The 16,208-nt window shown below is 39.3% G+C and overlaps 1 protein-coding gene across 10 annotated transcripts in view; it reads left to right on the top strand.

The window, feature by feature from the left end:
* The first annotated feature begins 13,753 nt into the window (after positions 1 to 13,753).
* Positions 13,754 to 16,208, top strand: part of LOC147998712 (uncharacterized) — a 184,257-nt gene continuing 181,802 nt past the window's right edge. For 4 of the 10 annotated variants that reach the window (XR_015646031.1, XR_015646029.1, XR_015646028.1 and 1 more), the window contains exon 1: positions 13,754 to 13,865. The gene's annotated coding sequence lies outside the window, so the exon portion shown is untranslated. Of the gene's footprint in view, positions 13,942 to 16,208 lie in introns of all 10 variants that reach the window. The other 6 variants (XR_015646022.1, XR_015646030.1, XM_087598798.1 and 3 more) reach the window with 4 other exon arrangements.

Genomic DNA, 16,208 nt, shown 5'->3' on the forward strand with positions numbered 1-16,208 from the left:
ACCCCAGTGTAGTCCGCAAACCAAATCCACATACCATGATAGTCCTGTGTCAGGAATATCTTCCCAACTCCACAGGAAGATATGAAAACAAGTATATTATCCGTTCTTAAGATGGTCTCCTTTACCTTCCCCCAGTCCCCATGAAATCTTCTGTCAGCTGCCCCATGCTGCAATCTTCTACACAAAAATCATCATGCTGAATGAAAGTAGCAGTTCAAGCCCTGAAAGACACTTTCTATTAAAATGGACAACAGATGTGCACACAAAAAGAAATAGATCAAAGAGGTGGCGTGCATCTGGGAGGATGTTAGCAAACGTGCAGTATTATAGCTTTCCGTTATTTCAACCTTGCATCCATGTAACCTGGGTGGAGGGGGAAGTTACACTGAAAAGGAAAACAAAGGAAAACTAGGCAGCTACAGAGTACAGCGTTGTATCTGAGGGCAGGGGTGGGGCTCAGAGAGCATTGCCACAGATATTTTAAGCCATTTGTTTATGTGAGTCTCGGTGGAAATGCCGAGGGCACAGAAGGTAGTGCTCAAGGTCTCTGCTTTATAAAACTCAGAATTCAGTTGAGAAATGTAAAGATCATCCTTTAGTCATTATTGATATTCCATGGCAATCATCTTCATGATTAGCATCGCTGAGTAATGATTGCTGTCTCACAGGAATCGTAGCAATTTGCACACACAAGCATTTGTTCAGTTCTATGACTGGCTCTGACACGGGGCTGGAGAGCGTCAAACAGTTCTCTGGAGATTCATTGGAGGCCATCGATCCTGCATTTTGAGTTTGTGAGTCTTAGCGCTTTAGTACTGTACCTTAGCATCACTTCCCACAACTCTGAACTTGACCACATCTCGCCTTCCTTATTGACTAGTTAATGGTCTAATTAATGGTAACACTGTAAGCACAGTATATTTTATTTGCTGTTTGACTTTCTCAATCCTGATTGAATACTCATGAATTGAGACTGCTTAGGGAAGTCCTCACAAGTCCTCACAGTATGGAAGCTTATGTTTCAAGAAAGTGATTATTGATTCCCATAGGGTTTGTACCAACGTGCAGTCCCACCAACAATGGAGGAGTGTTCCTCTTTCCCCACATCCTCACCAGCACCTGCTGTCACCTGAGTTTTTGATCTTAGTCATTCTGACTGGTATGAGGTATAGTCTTAGGGTTGTTTTGATTTGCGTTTACCTGATGACTAAAGATGTTGAACATTTCTTAGATGCTTCACAGCCATTCAATATTCCTCAGTTGAGAATTCTTTGTTTAGCTCTGTACCCCATTTTTAATAGGGTTATTTGATTCTCTGGAGTCTAACTTCTTGAGTTCTTTGTATATATTGAATATTAGCTCTCTGTCGGATGTAGGATCTTTTCTCAATCTGTTGATTGCTCTTTTGTCTTATTGATAGTGTCCTTTGCCTTGCAGAAGCTTTGCAATTTTATGATGTCCCATTTGTTGATTCTTGATCTTAGAACATAAGCCATTGGTGCTCTGTCCAGGAAATTTTCCCCTGTGCCTATGTGTTCGAGTCTTTCCCCCACTTTCTCTTCTATTAGTTTTAGTGTATCTGGTTTTATGTGGAGGACCTTGATCCACTTGGACTTAAGCTTTGTACGAGGATATAAGAATTGATCAATTTATATTCTTCTATAAACTGACCACCATTTTGAACCAGCACCATTTTTTGAAAACACTGTCTTGGGGCTGGAGAGATGGCTCAGAGGTTAAGAACACTGGCCGCTTTTCCAGAGATCCTGAGTTCAATTCCCAGCAACCACATGGTGGCCTATAATCATCTATAATGACATCTGGTGCCCTCTTCTGGCCTGCACATATACATGTAGGCTATATATATATATATATATATATATATATATATATATATATATATATATATATATATATGAAGATGCTGTCTTTTTTCCATTGGATGGTTTTAGCTCCTTTGTTGAAGATCAAGTGACTATAGGTGTGTGGGTTCATTTATGGGTCTTCAGTTCTATTCTATTGATCTACCTGCCTGTCTCTGTAACAATACCATGCAGTTTTTATCACTATTGCTCTGAAATACAGTTTGAGGTCAGGGATGGTGAATCCCCCAGAGTTCTTTCATTGTTAAGGATAGTTTTTGCTATCCTGAGCTTTTAGTTATTCCAAATGAAATTGCAAATTGCTATTTCTAACTTAGTGAAGACTTGAATTGGAATTTTGATGGGGATTGCACTGAATCTGTAGATTGCTTTCAGCAAGATGCCCATTTTTGCTATATTAATCCTGCCAATCCATGAGCGTGAGAGATCTTTCCATCTTTTGATATCTTCTTTGATTTCTTTCTTCAGAGACTTGAAGTTCTTGTCATACAGATCTTTCATTTGCTTGGTTAGAGTCACGCCAAGGTATTTTATATTACTTGTGACTATTGTGAAGGGTGTCATTTCCCTAATTTCTTTCTCAGCCTGTATATCCTCTGAGTAGAGGAAGGCTACTGATTTTTTTTTAGTTAATTTTATATCCAGCCACTTTGCTGAAGTTGTTTATCAGGCTTAGGAATTCTCTGGTGGGATTTTCAGGGTCACTTAAGTATACTATCATATCACCTGAGAACCCAGCTATACCATTCCTTGTGAAACCCAAGAAGTGTGTGATGACAGGAGATTGATATAGCTGTCACCTGAGGTGCTCTGCCAGAACCTGACAAATACATAGACAGAAGCTTGCAGCCAACCATTGGACTGAGAACAAGGTCATCAATGAAGGAAAGAAAGGACTGAAGGAGCTGAGGAGCTTGCAACCCTACAAGAAGAACAACAATATCTACCAAACAAATCCCCCAGATCTCCCAGCCCTTGGTCCTGTGAAGAAGGTTCGATGCCCCAGTGTAGCGGAATGCCAGGGTGGAAAGGAGGAAGGGAGTGGGTGGGGGAGCACCCTCATAGGAGCAGGTGGAGGGGGAGATAGGAGAGAGGGTTTGTGTAGGGGAAACGAGGAAAAGGGGATAACATTTGAAGTGTAAATGTAAAAAATATCCAATAAAAGAAAGAAAAAAAGAAACTGATTATTGAATACTTGCTCATAGCTTTGATACTTGTAATGGCATGTTAATGCTACTGGCAAGTGCTAATAACTCTCCAAGGAGGATAATTATGTTTAGTATTTTCTGATTGGTCATTCAGCAGGTCTCACTAAAATTCACTGTGATGTTCAATGGTACCTACAACCATAATCAAGTAAGGATGTTGTTTCAAATACTAAATCATATATATACATATATATATATAATTGTATTATATTTATTTAATATATTATTTAATATATATTCTTTTTCATATTTGGCATATTTAGTTCATTATCATTACTGAATAAATGGTATTCACAGTGAATTTTTTCATACATGAATATATTATCTATTAATAATTTCTACTCACTCTCTGCCCTCTGCCTGCTTCCTGAGGGCTTCCTTTTCAGTTCTTAACAGCGCCTTTTCTAATTTCAGGCCTTTGTTGCCCTATGTGAAAGAAACCATGTGAGATTTGTCATTGTTTTAGTTAATATGAGGTCTCTCACCTCCACCCACTTTTATGAAAGTGACAGGATCTCATTCTCCATGGCTGAAGAATTCTATTGCTTACATACCATATCCTTCACCCATGTTTATATACCACATCCTTCACCCATGTTTATATACCATATCCTTCACCCATGCTTACATACCATATCCTTTACCCACGCTTACATACCCTATCCTTTACCCATGCTTACATACCATATCATTCACCCACACTTACATACCATATCCTTCACCCACGCTTACATACCATATCCTTCACCCACGCTTACATACCATATCCTTCACCCACGCTTACATACCATATCCTTCACCCATGTTTACATACCATATCTTCACCCATGTTTACATACCATATCCTTTATCCATGTTTATATACCATATCCTTAATATCCTTTATATATATATTCACATATCCTTTTCATATATAATTCCATTTATATATATATATATATGTATATATGTGTGTGTGTGTGTGTGTGTGTGTGTGTATACATATATACAGAAACAGGATAGCCAATTATACTATAGTTCTATCATCAGTAAGTACATGAGCGCTCATTTTCTCCCAAATCTTCACCAAGAGCTTTAATGCTATCCGCTCTAACTTAGGAAAGATGGAATCTCACTGCAGTCTTAACTCACCTGACAACCAAATGAACAGGCTTTGTTTTAATCAAATTAGTGGTTGCTTGTTTTCCTTCTTTGTTAAATATCTACTCAGATGGCAAAGACCACGGTGTCACTCTGTGGGTTGACTCAGCTGCACCTGCGTTGCAATCAGGACCTTACAGATTTAATCTCAGTTAACAATTCTTGTTTGAATGCACAGACCATATGAAGATCATAAGAAAGAAGACCAAAATGTGGATGCTTCAGTCCTTCTTAGAAGGGGGGACAAAATATTCACGGGAGGAAACACAGGACAAAGAATGGAGCAGGGCTGAAGGAAAGGTCATCTAGAGACTGCCCCACCTGGGGATCCATCCCATATGCAGCCAGCAAACCCAGTCACTATTACTGATGCCAAGAAGTACTTGCTGACAGGAGTCTGATATGGATGTCTTCTGAGAAGCTCTGCCAGAATCTTACTGATAGAGATGAGGATGCTTGTGCTAACCATCGAACTCAGCATGGGGACCCCAATGGAGGAGTTAGAGAAAGGACTGAAGGAGCTGAAGGGGTTTGCAACCCCATAGGAAGAACAACAAAATTCACCAACCAGACCCCCCACCCAGAGCTCCCAGGGACTAAACCACCAAACAATGAATACACACGGAGGGACCCATGGCTCCAGCCGCATATGTAGCAGAGGGTAGCGTTGTTGGGGATCAATAGGAGAAACCTTTGTACCTGTGAAGGCTCAGTTCCCCAATATAGAGGAATGCCAGTGCTTTGAGGTGGGAGTGGGTAGGAGTGGGAGCACCTTCAGAGAAGCAGGGGGAGGAGGGAGGGGGAGGAGGAATGGGAGACGGGGAGAAAGGAGACCATGTTTGAAATGTAAATACATAAAATCTCCAATAAAAATAAATAAAAAAAATCTTGTCTGCTTTCTCTATGTTTGAATTTTACCCAGGAACTCTGTGGTCTTATACTGAAACATTTGCCTATGTCCTATACTTTAATAAATATATTTATTTCTTTTCGGATTTGTTTCAGTTCTGTGAGAGTTCTGCGTTACAATGTGTTTTCACCAGTTCCATCTCCTCACCCTTCTGAGATCCAGCAACCTCCTCTATCCACTCACCTTGTTGTACCTTTTATTCGAATCCTGGAAGACTCATTTGCTCTGTCTCAAACACTCTTGGATGTTCACCTTCCACTGGAGCTTCTTCACCGTTAGAGAATTCTGACCCTTATGCTCCCAGGAACTAACTATTGCCAATTACCCCACTGGTAGGGGAAGGACTGTGTGCCCATTCCCTCTGTGTGCTGGGATTTAGATTGGCTTGGGCTTGCACAGGTCCTGTGCCTATTCTCACACCTACTGTGAGTACACAGGTACAGGTGCCCTGCTGAGTCCAGAAGGACTTCCTTGTAGTCCTGCCTCTGGTTCCTATACTCGTTCCACTCCCATGATCCTTTAGGGATGAACACATTCTCTTATCCTCTGCCCCTTGGCAAGTTGTGGGTCTCTGTTGATCACTATCTACTGCAAAATGAAGCTTTTGAGAGGAAAGGTAATAATAACTCATTAGGAGTTGACTTAATACTATGTCCATTTAACAGTATATAGTATTAGTTTCTCCACTATGGGTTATGATCTGTCTAGCCACACGTTCCTGGGACAATAGTGGTTTCAGGTATGATTTCATCTTGTGGAATAGGACCTAAATCCAATCGGAAAGCAATTGGTTACTTGCTGGTGATCATGTCACTCTTGTTCCAGAGAGCCTGCGCAGCCAGGCCAGTCATTATTGTCGCTCAACAGAGTACACAGCTGAGTATGGTTGACCATTACGTTTGCCCTTCTGTAGAAGACATGCTTTATACCTTCCTCCAATATTTTCAAATGAAGTTTTAGGTAGTAAAGCCTCCTGTGTGCTTCCTTTCTTGTAGAGTGAGATAAATGTCTAGTTTCAATCCTCTACATGTAGACATCCAGTTTTCCCATCAGCATGGAAAGCTGTCTTTTATTCAATATGAATAAACACAAATATTTTCTCCTTAGATAGATAAAAATAGCTACATATTTTAAAGATGAATGTGGCTTGAGGGATAGAAGCAAGAATCTGAAACAGGAGCTAACTGGATGATCAGTTCTTGAAAATTCCCGTGACAGTTGAAGACAGTTATTAGAAATATTAGAAATGACAAGAACAGACACAAACCATTAGGGACCGTAAGAAGGCTGAAGTGAAGCAGCTGAGTGCTGGTTTTGATGTGCAAGGAGAAATGGAGTCTACTTGCGAAGACAGAGATAAGCAGGAGGGAGTCGCGGAACAGAACTGGGTACTTGGCTAGGGAATATGGTCAGAAAGCAGGAACGACAGTGGCACTATGGAACCTTCACTAATAATCAGTAAGCAGTAATAACTTTAAAAAATGATGCATTTGTGCCTGATTCCCCATTCTCATAAGTAAGACAAAATACCCAGAGGGGAACATTTTGCTCTCCCTGTTAGAGGACACTCATTGTAGGTTCATTCTTTGCCTCCATAGACGGGTGGTAGAATTTTCTCCTGTCATGTCCTGCCACCTTGCCCTTTAGAATAGAGCCCCAGTATCTGTATTTTTCTCATTCTCCTAACCACTTTCTCAACAGATACCTACAACATGCAATTCTCAAAGAATTCTCTTCTATGAAAAAAAATTTTCCTATCATTGTTATTCATTTATCATTTAATATGTACTCATCTGCATCCTGTTTCTAGGAAACACTAGTCCTGTTTGGAACTCATTTCATCTCTGGGTCTGCAAAGTTCTGCCAATTATGGCATGGCTGCTGTCCACTTTCTTGACTGTTGAGAGCGATGAGGAGTTAAGCGGATGTGCGAGCATCTCAAGCACATGTGTGCTTTAGTCCTTTTCCAGCATCACACTCTGTTCAGGACATACCTCATGAGACAAAATAGAGCTGAAAGCCAGACTAGGTTAATATTATGTAAAGTATGTATAATACAAAGACTGATGATTGTGCATCTCATGCTCGGTAATGTGTACAGAACTTAAGACTGTAATATTTTCTTTATTTAACATCGCCATGTTTTTAACGCTGTGACTCGTGTCGTTGTTCAGAGTTTAGATCAATTTCACTAGAACTTTGATCAAGTGCCATATGATACTTAGCAATTATAAGCAAAATGCACTATTACAATATGTTCAGGTTAAACAACTTCATGCACAAAACTAAAGACGTTTGTTTATCCCTGTAAAATGATTAAAATATGTTTAGGAATTTAAAAATGCATCATTTAGTGGCATTAGCTAAGCAATAGAGATACACTGTTTATCTACACATCTAGCCAATATATGGTAAAAATAAGCTTCTCTGTGTTTGGGGGGGGGGTTCTCTTTAAATATGCAGATGGTCAGAAATGGATGAGGATATTGACAGTGATTTCAAAGGAATCAAAACTAAAACAGATTGCATTCCCCTTTCTTAGAAATCTGGTCCCTCATATACTGTGTTTGACTTAATTTCTTTATTACCAATGTACCATCTACTGAATATAGATGAAATATGATATTATATAATACTGGTATTTGTAGTTGTAAATAGGTTTTAGGCTGTGCAACACCTATGTGGACTAGGTTCAAACAAACCAAACCAAACAAACAAACAAAAAATCAAAACTCTATGAAGTCTGCAGATTGATGGTTTAAAGAACAATGTTTTCTGATTGCCGTTACCATATACAGAATAACATAAACAGAATGATTAAATGGCATAGCTTTATTATGTAGGGAGAAGTAGACGCAGATACAAAACCTAATCCACACACAGCCCCACTCCAATTCCTCCAGATACAGTGTCATCGTACCAGTTCTTCTATGCTATTTTTTTCTGTTAAACATATCTTTTATTTCTACCTTCATACTGACTTGAAATAGCATTTATTGTAGAAAGAAAATAGAAAAAGAAAAGTTGAGATGGCCAACTCTATGAAAAAACATCAGATTTTGCTTTGAGAACCAATGTGAAAATTTAAAGGGGAAAAAATTGTAAGGCTGCGAAGGCAAATTAAAATGCTTTTCTTTTTGATTATCTTTTCTAAAGGGTTTTCTGCCCACAATTGTATATCAGAGATGTAAGTAAATGATATGATCAGTAACTTTTGGAACATTCTACCCATTTCCAACAAAGCAAACTGAAGGATAGGTTGTGCTGTAGAGAGTCGTAGTAGCATTAGATAGCCAGTGAGAAATTCCCAACCCGACAAGCACCAAAAGTCACTACAGATAGATCTCTCCCTCATAAGGAGCTTCAGGTCCCGTATCCTATATTTCTGGTGACACAGTGGCTTTGTAAGTGAAAAACAGTGAACAATGAAAGAAGGGAGGAGACATCCCCATTAGCCTTCCTTAAGATTTAAAACCAATGAAAAGGAGAAAGTGGAGGCGACAGGGCACTGTTGAAGATGCTTAAGGGAAGGCTAGTTCCTCCTCATAAAGCATGGCTCTATTATAAAAAACAATTAACATAGCTTGCTTATTGATCAATGGATTAATTCATTGTGTGTGTGTGTGTGTGTGTGTGTGTGTGTGTGTGTGTGTGTGTGGCGGGGGGGCAGGGTTGGGAATGCCATGACCTGTGTGGAGGTCAAAGGTCAACTTTCAGGATCTGGATCTCTCTTTCTGGCATATGGGTCCGTAGAATAAAATTCAAGTTGTCAGGCTTGGTTGCAAGGGTTTTTACTCACTGAGAGATCCCATCACTCCCCAGATGACTACTTTTATAGATTTATTCTTACTTTTCTTTTAAAAACTCTTTGCGATTTTTCTATGGTACATATTTTTGGGCAAAAGAATGGGATCTGAGTTCTATCTATGGCCCAGAATAGAAACTGGCAGTCTAGATTGTGGGATCACTATTCTACAGAGGCTTTGTGCTACAGAAAATTACATACCATTGTCCCCTCCTTAAGAATTAATCCTACAGGGGGCATAAGAAACCTTAGGATGTACTATAAAGTCAACACAGAGGTGTCTCTGGTCTTTGATTATTCTTTCCTCATGTGAGTATTTCTTTCCCCACAGTGATCTCTGACAATGTCACAAGAGTATTTTTCTCTGCTGTAGCCGAGAAAAGTTGTGCACTCTCACCTTTAAAAGTGCCTCACGTAATTCCGTAATAAACCCTCCATGATTCCTACAGTATGCACTGTGTCTCTCTTGAACTCACTTGAGAGTGTTTACAGAGACTGGGGAGCTGATCATGGCCATGGTGAGATCGCATGTGTAAGCTCTCAAAAATGTCCTTGACTTATAGAAATTATTTACTGCCATTTGAAATGTATATTCAAATAATGTCACTGATGACAATAAATATTGAATGATAATGACAGAAAACGTCTCTGTTCTATAAACACACCGGGATGTCCACTGAATGGTATAAGACATAGAAGTTTCCAAGATGGATATGGCATAATTCTGTTAATTATTCCCAAATGTCAGTTGAAGTTTTATTTATTCCAAAATGAGCTCTACTCTTTGTCTACATGATTGTTTATTCTTTCCAACATTATATCAATAAAATGTGAATATCGCTTTCTGGCAACCAGCTTCCACAGAGTCACTGGGAATTAAGGGAGAGCAAGAATTGGCAAACACAGAAGAGACACCCAGCTGCCTCAGGCTGTTGTCAGAGGTCTCCACAAGGTACCTTGAAGTAAAGGAGGCCTGAGAACATCAGAGTTGCAAACTTAGAGACTATTGCTTAAAACCAATTCTTTCATAATGTTGTGAAGTAAAATTGACGAAGACTTATGAAGTCCAAAAATATTGTCACTCCTTATGCTCTTTGATGTACCAAAGCACATCAAAATAACCTACGAAAACAATCTCTTGGACTTACTGAATAACCAATGTGAGTTATTATTGCATTTTTCTGCATAACCCACTATATACTACTTGTATCATATATGCAGACCTGTATGCTTTTATCATGTTGTTAAGTAATTACGTCTCCTTTTCATGTTTAGTGTTAAAATATACTATCTAGAGTGTTCTACTTTTAACTCAAGGTTTTCCTTGATTTATACAAGAGAATGCTTCTACTTGATACGGTCTAACTCAGATAGTCAAGCCTCTATTGGTTTTTCTCTGTTGAGATGCACTCTTGGGTTGTTACAAGTACACTCTCTTCTTTTTATTAAAAACAGTGAAACACCCCCGTTGAAGGAATCAGAGAAAGAACTGGAAGAGCTTGAAGGGGCTCGAGACCCCATATGTACAACAATGCCAAGCAACCAGAGCTTCCAGGGACTAAGCCACTACCTAAAGACTATACATGGACTGACCGTGGACTCTGACCTCATAGGTAGCAATGAATATCCTAGTAAGAGCACCAGTGGAAGGGGAAGCCCTTGGTCCTGCCAAGACTGAACCCCCAGTGAACTAGACTATGGGGGGAGGGCGGCAATGGGGGGAGGGTTGGGAGGGGAACACCCATAAGGAAGGGGAGGGGGGAGGGGGATGTTTGCCCGGAAACCGGGAAAGGGAATAACACTTGAAATGTATATAAGAAATACTCAAGTTAATAAAAAAAACAGTGAAACATTGTTGTAAAATTTCATTATGTGGTGATGCAATATTTTGATTCTTGTAAATCTGGTCTTCAAGTCTTTATTCCAACTAATTGTATGCCTTATAATTATTATGAAAAAAGAGAGCTGAGGAAATATTACTATGCATAAAGAAGGTAAGTCATAATACACAGAAATATTGTTCCCTTCACAGTTAGAACATGTCAAGGGAAGTTTTATTCACCAGTCAATGGACCCTTGTTATGGTTCTGAAAATGGTACCAGGGGCAAGAGAATAGATGAGAAAATAAAAATTCTTTGGAAAGAGGTCTTAGATTCTAACTGCGTGCAGATGCCAGGGTCTTAACTAGCGTTAAAACACACAGATTATGTTAAGGAAAAAATAAATTAAACAAACTTACTGAACATTATAAGAAAATGGAGTTACATTTTAGGAATGTTACTGACCATCGCGCAACTTTTGAGCTCAACATGCTAATGTCTTCTATGTTTAGAATCTCAAACATAGAAACAAAGAGCTGAACATTCTTATGGCCCAGAGAGATAGCTCAGTAATTATGAGGGCTTAATACTCTTGCAGAGAGATACAGTTTATTTCCCAGCACCCATATCAATGAATCCGAGATCTTCTTTTGGCTTCTATGGGGTATCAACTGTATTCATTTATACATACACACACACGCACACACACACACATGCAAAGATTTAAACCTAATTAACTTAAAAGTGCTTCTTTAAAAATATATGGAGGACTGGAGAGATATTTCAGTGGTTTAAAGCACATGTTGCTCTTCCGGAGGACCTGGTTTGATTCGCAAACATTTGTAACTCTAGTCTACTAGATCTGAAAACCTCTTCTGACTTTCAAGGGCACCAGACACAAATGTGATGCATATACTTACATGCAAGTGAAACAGTCATAGACATAAAACAATTAATGCTCTGTTTCCAGGAAGCCATATTTTTATTATGCTATAAAATCTGAATTTGTGTCATACAAGGAAAGGTCTGGCAATTTGTTTGTGTTGATGCTTAGCTGATTTGTGTCAGGAGGCTCTTTGTTTTTGAAGCAGTCTTGATATATGGAGGGTGTCAGAAAAATGGATCCAAGGTATTTTTTGAGGACCTTTAGTTTTGCTTTGGTTTCACAGTTTTATTTTTCTTTCATTTTCTTTCTTTCCTTCTTTCCTTCTTTCCTTCTTCCTTTCTTCCTTCCTTTCTTTCTTTTTCTTTCCTTCTTTCCTTCTTTCTTCCTCCTCTTCTTCTTCCTCTTCTTCTTCTTGTCTTATTGGTATTTTGCCCCTTCATTTGCTTTTCTTTTTTGAGTATTTGGGCAGGTGGTTTATTGCTTTTTTTGTTTTTATTTGTTTTTTTTTTTGATTCATTTTGAAAGAGAGAGACAAGAGCAACAGATAACATAGAGTTTGGAGAATACTGAGGTGGGGAAAATCCAGGAGCAGTTGTGAAAGTGGAAAACATGATCAAAATATACTATATGCAAATAGTTTTAATTAAAATAGGATAGATATCCTTTAAAAGAGAGAGAGAAAGGAGAGAAAGAAAAAGAGAAGAAAAATTAAAAGAAAGAAATTAAAAGAAACACACCATATATATGGTGTGTTGGTGTGTGTGTGTGTGTGTGTGTGTGTGTGTGTGTGTGTGTGTAATTTGTTGTGTTAAAAATAAAACCCAACCAAATAAAAAGCACAATGCTGGTGATGTCATTCAGTTAACAGCTATGGTGTTAGAGATCACCATAGATAAAGCCTAGGCCCTGTTATTCCCAAACTGATTTGGGGAGCCTTTAAAAAAATCATGAACTTTAAAAAAATATTAAAATCCTGCTCTGTGACCTGATATGGGGCTGGGGAGACAGCTCAGTGGTTAAGAGTATTTGCTGCTCTTGAGGAGGACCTGTGTTTCATTCCTAGCATCCGTACAATGGTTTGCCACATCTGTGACTCCAGTTCCAAGACATCTCATATTTTCTCCGACTTCTATGGATATGGTCATGTATATCATGCTATATATACATGCAGGCTAAACGTATGAAATAATTTATATGAAATAAAATAAAGAAAATAAATCTTAAAAGAGATTACCAATTTCTAGCTCTTGAGTGGTATTAAGACATACAACCCTTATAACAGAAACTTCTATTAGTGTTTAGGTGGCTTGTTCTTTTGCCTTCTTTCTTTGGAAAAACATAGCAAAACCTCCCTGAAGGATACAGTGAAGTGGCTGCTGTCTTGACCTTAGGCTTCCACACTGCACAACAGTAACATGAAGTTATCCCATTGATAGTTGTGTATTGTAGCAGCACAGATTAGTCAAAGGCACATACACAACACTTTGCACTGCTATGAAAAGTAATTAACTTTTCTTGTGACCATATAGTGAACAGAAGCCACCTAAGGGAGAAGAAGTATATTGGCTCATGAGTAGGGACTGAGCTCTTTTTTTTTAATTGAATATTTTCTTTGTTTACATTTCAAATGTTATCCCCTTTCCTGGTTTCTCCTCCGGAACCCCCCATCCCATCCCTCCTCCCCTGGCTTTATAAAGTTATTCTCTCACCCACTCACTCTCTCTTTCCCACTCTGGCATTCCCCTACACTGGGGCACTTAGACTTGATAGAACCAAGGGCCTCTCTACCCACTGATGCCAGACAAGGCCATCCTCTGCTACATATGCACATGGAGCCATTGGTCTGTCCATGTGTACTCTTTGTTGCTTGTATAGTCCCTGGGAACTCTGGATGGGTATGGAGGAGGTCTGGTTGGTTGATATTGTTGTTCTTCCTATGGGGTTGCAAACCCCTTCAGCTCCTTTAGTCCTTTCTCCTCTATTGGGGACTCAGTGCTCATTCTGATTGTTGGCTGCTAGCATCAGCCTCTGTATTTGTCAGGCTCTGGCAGAGCCTGCCAGGAAGCAGCTATATCAGGCTCCTGTCAGCAAGCACTTCTTGGCATCCACAAGAGTGTCTGGTTTTGGTGACTGAATATGGAATGAATTCCCAGGTTGGGCAGTCTCAGGATGGCCTTTCCTCCAGTCTCTGCTCCATACTTGGTCTCCTCCTGTGAGTATTTGTTCCCTCTTCTAAGAGGAACGGAGGCATCCACACTTTGGTCTTCCTTCTTCTTGAGCTTCATGAGGTCTGTGAATTGTATCTTGGGTATTCTGAGCTTTTGGACTAATGTTTACTTATCAGTGAGTGCACATCATGCATGTTCTTCTGTGATTGGGCTACCTCACTCGGGATGATAATTTCTACTTCCATCCATTTGCCTAAGGATTTCATGAAGTCATTGTTTTTAGTAGTTGAGTCGTACTCCATTGTGTAAATGAACCACATTTTCTGTATCCATTTCCCCGTTAAAGGACATCTGGGTGCTTTCCAGCTTCTGGCTATTGTAAATAAGGCTGCTATGAACATAGTGGAGCACGTGTCTTTGTTATATGTTGGAGCATCTTTTGGGTATATGCCCAGGAGTGGTATAGCTGGGTCCTCAGGTAACACTATGTCCAATTTTCTGAGGGACCTCCAGACTGATTTCCAGTGTGGTTGTACCAGTCTGCAATCCCACCAACCATGGAGGAGTGTTCCTCTTTCTCCACATCCTCGCCAGCATCTGCTGTCACCTGCGTTTTTGATCTTAGTCATTCTGACTGGTGTGAGGTGCAATTTCAGGGTTATTCTGATTTGCATTTCCCTGGTGACTAAGGATACTGAATATTTCTTTGGTGCTTCTCGGCCATTTGATATTTCTCAGTTGAGAATTCTTTGTTTAGCTCTGTACCCCAATTTTAATAGGGTTATTTGATTCTCTGGAGTACTTTGCATATATTGGATATTATCCCGCTATTGGATGTAGGATTGGTAAAGATCTTTTCCCAATCTGTTAGTTGACAGTGTCCTTTGCCTTATAGAAGCTTTGCAGTTTATGAGGTCCTATTTGTCGATTCTTGATCTTAGAGCATAAGCCATTAGTGATCTGTTCAGGAAATTTTCCCCAGTGCCCATGTGTTTGAGGCTCTTCCCCACTGTTTCTTCTATTAATTCGAGTGTATCTGGTTTTATGTGGAGGTCCTTGATCGACTTGGACTTGAGCTTTTTACAAGGCAATAGGAGCTCTTTATGTTGGGGAGGGCATGGGTGCAAGGACAATTGTAAAATGGTCCCTTATCAGCGGGAGTGTGAGACTGTTCACTACATCTTTTCTATAGCCAGGATGGAACCCATGTAGCAATGACCCTCTAACTCAGCCATGTCACCCTCCTCTGCCAGTTAAAACAAAAGGTGTCACAACTTGTCCCTAAAGTGCCACTGACTAGTTGTTCAAATGCATAACAATCCAAAAGGTTCTCCTTTCTTTAAAGTTCAAGGCTTTATGAACACCAAACAAATGATCTACCAATGAAACACATCGCAGCCCTTATCTTTGTCTCAAGGACACAGGATGGAGTGGAAAGTGTTGGGGAGACACAGCTGTGCCTTCAGGGATCGTTTGGGTTCCTGCCCAAAGTTCTTCGCCTCAAGCAACACAGCTAATGTATTATTCCTTTGCTGTCACATCACAAGTCAGGGTTGTTTAAAATATAGACCTTGTGGTAAGGGACTTTGTTGCTCAGATCTCAGGGAAGGATTTAAAAATATTAAACTCTGTATGATTTTTTTTCAAAAAAAGGCTTAAGAATTTTGTTTGGGAATTCAACATAGAACCTCATTGGTCAAAGTGTATTTTCATAATGGAAAATGTTTAATTGGCTTAAATTTGATTAGTTTAAAGAAAAGAAAATTTCATCAGTTTTATAGTTATACGTGTATATATTATATAATTTGTACTTATATAAAATATGATTTACATGCTTTGATTTACATATGATTTACACCATATACAGTGGGAATAAATACAGATTAATAACAATCAAAGCCTTCCCATTAAAGATGACTGTATATGAAGGGAACTTCAGAAAAATTCTGAAAATATTTCCTGTGTTTGAAAAATATTTTATAAATTCATATTTCATTGTAATGAGCAATAACTACCATGATGCTGATTATAGCTTCGGATCATAATTCTGCTGAGAATATACCATATTTTTATAAAAGGAAGAAAGGAGAAAGAAACACACAGCCTAGCCAAATGGCAAAACTTTGACAACGGGTAGAATCAACCTGCCATAGCAGCCTGCTGCTTCCCAGGGCAGCCACCAAGTCATTCTGCTTTGTGTCCTCAGACCTTTGACAAGAGAAATGAAAAGGGATAATGCTATGCCTCAATTTATACACTCCGGGAACCTTGAATTCTTTAGGATGAGTATCCCTGTCCGCTGGAATGTTTGGGCTTGTAGCTTTCCACCATGAGGGCTCATTCTAATTATTCATCATTTGACCATCACATCCTTCATTCTTGAGAGG

This window comes from Rattus norvegicus, chromosome 20 (assembly GCF_021556685.1).
Source record: "Rattus norvegicus strain SHRSP/BbbUtx chromosome 20, alternate assembly SHRSP_T2T, whole genome shotgun sequence".
Taxonomy (NCBI): Eukaryota; Metazoa; Chordata; class Mammalia; order Rodentia; family Muridae; genus Rattus; species Rattus norvegicus.